Source organism: Nicotiana tomentosiformis, chromosome 4, assembly GCF_000390325.3.
Source record: "Nicotiana tomentosiformis chromosome 4, ASM39032v3, whole genome shotgun sequence".
Classification (NCBI taxonomy): Eukaryota; Viridiplantae; Streptophyta; class Magnoliopsida; order Solanales; family Solanaceae; genus Nicotiana; species Nicotiana tomentosiformis.
The window spans coordinates 36,035,769-36,042,485 of record NC_090815.1 but is presented as its reverse complement, the minus strand read 5'-3'; the positions used below and the strand labels follow the sequence as shown (position 1 = coordinate 36,042,485).

At 34.9% G+C, this 6,717-nt stretch overlaps 1 pseudogene; it reads right to left on the bottom strand.

The window, feature by feature from the left end:
- Positions 1-2,584: 2,584 nt before the first annotated feature.
- LOC104109711 (peroxidase 11-like) lies at positions 2,585-5,771 on the bottom strand (annotated as a pseudogene).
- Between the last annotated feature and the right edge of the window lie 946 nt (positions 5,772-6,717).

Below are 6,717 nucleotides of genomic sequence, written 5' to 3'. Positions count from 1 at the left end.
CTAAGTCAAAAATCAAAGGGTCCAAACTAACCCGAAAGTTTTCCGGAATAAAACTAACCGACTCCGCAAGTCATAAAATTATAAACACACATGTGCGAAGTATAAAAAAGGGTAACGGGATGAAATTATATAAAATGACCGGCTGGGTCATTACAAGTCTCAAATTAATGGGTTTCGTCCCAGGTAAAAGTTTAATCGCATGGTCACGGTCATGATTGGGGGCAAACCTTCGGGGTTTTGGAATAGTTCAGTATACTTGCCCATTAATTAGCCACCTCCTGAGGAAGCAATTCTCCTTTTTCTCAAGGCTCATCACAAATATTTTGGACATGAGTTATATTGTCCTTTGGAGAATATCCTAGAAATAACCTTGGTATACACATTAGAGACTTCTCCTTCGTCTGAATAGCTTTATAATTTCACTCACTCGGATTCATATATAAACGAAATACTTAACGGACGACTGTGTAATAAAATTGGTGTCACGGTATCAACCCAATAAATTTCCAACACTATATCACAACCACGAACCTTTAATATTCCAAGATTTAATTTAAAATCAAACTCTTGTATTTTTCGATTTAAATTGCGGCATACCTATCTTAAACTCAGGAAATACTCGTTTTCCACCTTAACTCGTATGGGCCACCCCAATTCTTCTACAAGGGCTAAGATAATTTTCGTAACCTGTGGGTCAACATGCAATAAATTAATATCACCACCTTCTACCCTTTGATCCATCCTATAATCTTAATTTTGAGGGAGATTTGCTTCTACTTAAGATCGCGTTCAAAGTAACCTCAACCTATTCATATGTGTCGGTTTTCTCACCCTCCGGTTTCATTGCCTTTTCATTTGCATCAACGGGTTCTTCAGCCTCCATATTATTGATAGCTCGATCTTTGCAAACATGCCCTGGGTGCCATTGCTCGTGATAATGGTAACACAAACTCTTCTCTCTTATCATCTCAAGAGTCGTGTTCTTTTGGTTTGGATTCCCGGTGTTCACAACTGTTTGACTTTTTAGCAAAGAATTAGGGGTAGTAGGCTTATGAGTAGGCTGAGTGGGGTAAGCTTTGTGAGAGAGTTATTGGTCCATTTGCTAAAGTGCATTAAAAGAACTTTCATACAATTTTGCATATTTGTAAGCCAAGCAGAGTTTTGGGCCTAGCAAATTGCATAAGAGGCATAATATCTAGCTTAAGCCCCCTAATGAAACATGACACAAGGTGAGGCTATTTTATTAAAATCATAAACATTTAAGTTCATCAAATCGTCTTTGATAACTTTCAACATGGATGACCTGGTCAAGACGATTGAACTCTTTAATAATTTTGTCAAGCATATTATTACCAATATTCTACAATATTAGTACAGAATTTGGCTCAAGAGACACATCCCCCTTGATCCACCAAATAACCATCCAGCTAGTAATCAGCAAAAACTTTTTTAAGTGTATGGCCATATAATCAAGCTTTTTGTCCTCCGTTACTAGGTATAAGTTAAAGAATTTCTCACAATGACATAACCAACTTCGGGGATTGTTGATATCAAATTCTTGAAATATTAACTTGACTTTTGGTAGTTTGGACTGTGAGCTGTTAGAAACATGCCCATCCGATATTTGTGAGGCTTATCCCAAGGGTGTGGATTGAAATGTTTCAAAAGGAATGGAATATGGCTGGCAGGGTTAATTCAAAAGTTAAAAGGTAAGAAATAGGTTGGTTTATTGGGATCATAGAGAATGAACTAATGGATTGGTGAAGCTGGGGTTCATGAACATTGGGTAGATTTGAGGCTAAAGGCTTGTGTTGACATAGGGTGTGAGTTAATATGTGTTAAAAGGAGGTATTGATGATATTGGGTATGAGCTCATCTGAGGAACAAAAAGTTGTGTAGATGTTGGGTACGGGCTCACTATGGAATCAAGGGCTGGGAAGTCCAGGAATAAGTTGAAATGAGAATATATATAGACATGGAGGGTGGTCGAAAGGTTGCAACAAAAGGGTTTAAGAGAGTGCTTGGCGGAATATCAACAGAGGCTCTAGTGTTAGTCGGTAAACAATAAAGTTGTAGGGGTGAAACAGATGAAGCGAGGTTTCGGGTATTATCTCCAACAACAGACTGACCTGCTTCAATTGAGAGTTCACCTTGAGTGCTGCTCTATTTTGGTTAGTCATCACTAATAGCATATCTTCGATGTGTTTGGTGGAGCCTAAAAATTCTACTATTTTTGCTTAAAAGTTCTCTTGCTTATTCTCCAGTTTATCCATACATTTCATAGATTCCCCCATGAACATTTGTAGCTAAACTTTGACTCGCCGCAACCCATCATCTGGAGATGGCTTTTTCTATTTATCCACCAGTTCGAATGCCAGGAGCCGAGGCTCTGATACCAAATTATAGCGTTCGAGCTACTAAATTGCAAGGGAAGTAAGAACAATAAAGCAAAAGAGAAAATTAAATAAAGAGAAAAGATTTCATATCATCAATATGCGTCTAATTACTATGATTGGGATATAAATATCCACTAGGCTAGCTAAGAAATGTAACGACCTTTCTTAGAAATTGATGGTGCTCGATTCCAGAACCTTATATTAGACAAAAGGACTTTACCTGATGGAAAATAAAGCTAAAGTATGAAAACGGAAATAACAAAACTACCATACTAACAGTAATAAAAAGGAAACTTAAGGACTTATATTATTATGGCCTCATCTCTCTAACTTAGTCAACCGAAGCTACTCTACAATATTCGTCGAACCTCGACATTAAGGATATCAACCAAATCGTGACCCTTAATTTATGTGTTCACAAATATGCAATTCTTCCTAACTTGACCATTCACATAAGTCTCAGGATTGGTAATATTCCCCAATTTCACCATGGACTCCGCGCATTGCTCGAAGAATGCAATTGGATTTGCAGCATATCCCTCAACAAGTTTTTTTGTTTGAAATCCAAGGAAACTTGAATGGAGTTCTTGGTCTGAATTGATGAGTCCTTCTCCTCTAAGCAAAACATGGTAATAAGAATTGTCAAATAAATTGGGCGTCACATAGTCCATGGCTGTTTCATTGTTGTCTGATTCAGTTCCAATAGGAGGACATACTGATTTCAAGTTGCTAAGGTATGTCCGAGAAATTGGATTCAATGAAGTAGTCATTGAGAAATCTCCATATATTCTCTTCTTGAAATTCACACAGCGAGCCTTCCCAATTGTGTGGGCACCTTCCATTTTTAGCAAGCCAAGAACAAGATCTCGTGTAAGTTTCCAAAGTATAGTCGATCCCAAACTCGGAATAAATAAGGAGTATTGCGGTATTGTTAATTCATAGTAAGAAGTATTGTTAACACCAATTAATTAGAAGGTATTGTTGATTCATAAAAAGTTGTTACCACCCCAATTGTATCTATTTTGTTTTTGGCCCTTGAATATGAACTAGTTGAAACTTGAAAGCGAAAAATCTGACTTGGAAAGTTGTCAATTTTTCAAATTCATGGTGTTTAGAGCTTTTTTTCTTTTTATTTTTCATCTGACTTTTTCTTTTGGTAGTTGTCTTTTTGTCTCTTGTACTCTTTTCTTTTCTTTTTTTTTCTATTTCGCCCTTGTGTGAATTTTTTGACTCGTGATAATTGATTTCCCCAATAAATTGTCTAATTATTAAAAAATAAATGTTTTAACTCCACCAGTGTAAATTTATAGACTATTTGAAACCTAAATAAGAAAGTAGGGTAAGCTACGTAGACGGTCAACGCAATCTTTTTAATCACTTATGATGAATTCTTTAGTCAACCCTAGTTAATTTAAGATCGATGAGGTTCGAGTTGATCGATTGTTTGATTAGAAATTTTTTTTGAAGTAAATAAGTGTAATTTCTTGCTACAACATTCATGATTAGTTGAGGCGGCTATATCTGGCCTTGATGCAAGAAACTGTAGAAGTAGAACAATTCATAAGATGATCAATAATAGTACAATACTTACCAGAAAGAGCAACCATATCAGTAACAGAAAGGCCCTGAGATATAAACTTAGAAATAATAGAAATAAGCCCTTCATCAGCTGTTGGAAGATTTGTATCAGTTATGGCATTCTTGAGTCTTTTCTACCTAATGGAACATCCCAATATGGTCCACCAACCTGCGACCAACATACACATTATTTATTCACCACTTAAGCTTAGTCCCAGTGACAAGAGTGGGTTGCTTTAGTGGTACGCATCATCCACTTCCAACCAACAGGTTATGAGTTCGAATCACCCCAAGAGCAAGATGGGGAGTTCTTCGAGGGAGGGAGCCGAGGGTCTATCGGAAACAGCCACTCTACCTCAGGGTAGAGGTAAGGTCTACGTACACACTATCCTCCCCAGACTCCACTAGTGAGATTATACTGGGTTGTTGTTGTTGTTAAGCTTAGTCCTATAATAATCCTAAACAAATATAACTTCTATACATAGAGAGTATTTCGTATTTTTGCACCATCTGATTAAGTTAACCTACAATCAGTGACGGAACCTGAATTTTCATTAAGGGGTGTCAAAATATATAAAAGTAAATATACCAAAAAGTTAAGGGGAGTCGATACATAATATATATACATATAAAATTTTCTTTTACCTACCTACATAATTTATTTTTTCCGCGAAGGGGTGTCGTTTGACACCTCTTCCTTCCTATAAGGTGGCTCCGCCACTGCCTACAACAGCGACAAGTAATATTTATAACAAAACCTGATACATTAATATATTATTGGCAGTTAAATTGCACTGACAGTAAAATGCTTAAAATAGTGAATAAACGATTCCTTGTAAAGTCACCGTATCATCCACCAATACCGAGCCGTCGCAACCCTGAAAAATAAAAATTAAGCTCTCTTTTTTTCCAGCAACTTCAACTGGTATTTGTAATTACAAGCAGAAATAAAACTGTTTTACCAAAGAAATTAGCACAGTTGGAAATGTCGATTATTACTCCCTCCTGTTTCAAAACTTATTTATTTCGGTATTTGTGGGGGAAAAAATGACGATTTAAATGAGTTTAAGTTTTATGTATTGACGAAATAAAAAATAATTACACAATCAGCTAACTACAAGGATGTCCCTTGATAAATATCACTAATTGGTAATTGGTAAAAATAGCAAGTTACCTGGCATTATAGATTAAAATTCGTTGATAGTGTAAAAACTTATTACTCCCTCCGTTTATTTTTACTTGTCCACTATTAACTTTGCACAGCTCTTAAGAAATAATAAATAAAGTGAATAAATTTATCATGATACTCATATTAATTGGTGTATAGTCTTAATGAATTTGAAAAATGATTGGGAATGAGTAATTAATGCCAAGGGCAAAACAGGAAAAATAAATTATTTTTCTCTTGATATGCGAAAAGTGACAAGTAAAAATAAAAACTTATTTTTAGAATACTTGACAACTAAAAGCGAACGGAGGGAGTACATAGTAAGAGTGTGTAACTTAAATAATTTAGAAAAACAAGAAGCATTTATTGAATTTTTTCCCCCAAATTTACTGTTACTGCTATAATTAATTGAATGTTAATTAAGTGAGACATTTAAGAGCGATAAAAGACAGTTAGATAAATACTCTTATGATTAAGTATAGTAAATATTTTTAGGGGTGTGCAAAATCCTTAAAAACGGATAATATGGACTGGATATAGCATCTTTTTACCTGAACAAAGCAGTCATGGAAATGTAATCTCAAAATCAAAGCAGCATTACGAGGATCAGAAAGACAGGCACATTCCATTTCTTTCCTCACAATTTCAAGCACAAAAGGACAAGTTGATTTGTAGTAATCCGAATTAAGTGTGGATCACTAATTCTAAGCAATCTGCTACTCTTTCCGTTCACTTTTACTTGGCACGTTTTGACTTTTTACGCCCCTTAAAAAATAATAAATGAAGTGCATAATTTACCATGATACTCATATTAATTGATGCATATTTTATTGAATTTGAGAAAAGGATTTGAAATGAGTAACAAATATTGTGGGTATAACATGAAAAAAAAATTGTCTTCTCTTAATATGCGTAAAGTGACAAGTAAAAATGAAAATCTATTTTTAATATACATTCCAAGTAAAAGTGAACGGATGGAGTAATAAAGAATATGCCAGGTACCAAAATCACGCATTCCAATTTCAGAATTCTCGAGTTAATAGAATAATTAGAAGCCATTTCTTTTAGCTAATTTCTTGCTTTGCTAGTGCTTTCTGAGGCTAGTTTGTCGTAAAGAAAAAGATTAAAAAACAAAGATGATTAAGACTGTGAGTTATATAGTAGAGAAGACAGAAGTTATTATCTTAAGAATTTGGAGAATTGGACGTCATTTTCCTAGTCACATGTCTGGTTAATTCCTATGTGATTTTAGTATAACTAGTAAGAATGCAAGTCGTCAAGAGAAGATGTAACTAATATTAGAGTGGTTGGGAGTGTCTCAAACCAAAATTTCCAAATTAAATGAAATTTAAATCAAAGGCTTGTTGTGGCTTTTCCTGAAAGAGTTTTATACGCATAGTTTTGGCAAGCGACCAAACCCATTGTCTTTTCTAATAACAAGCCAATGTTTGATCCCTTCAACTTTTGCTGAGAATTCATTTACGAATGTTAAACTTTTTAATAAAGACCAAATATGGAAATAAAAAATTTCTTGGACTAGGGGATGCACTTTTAGGGAATTTCTTTGGTTACTTT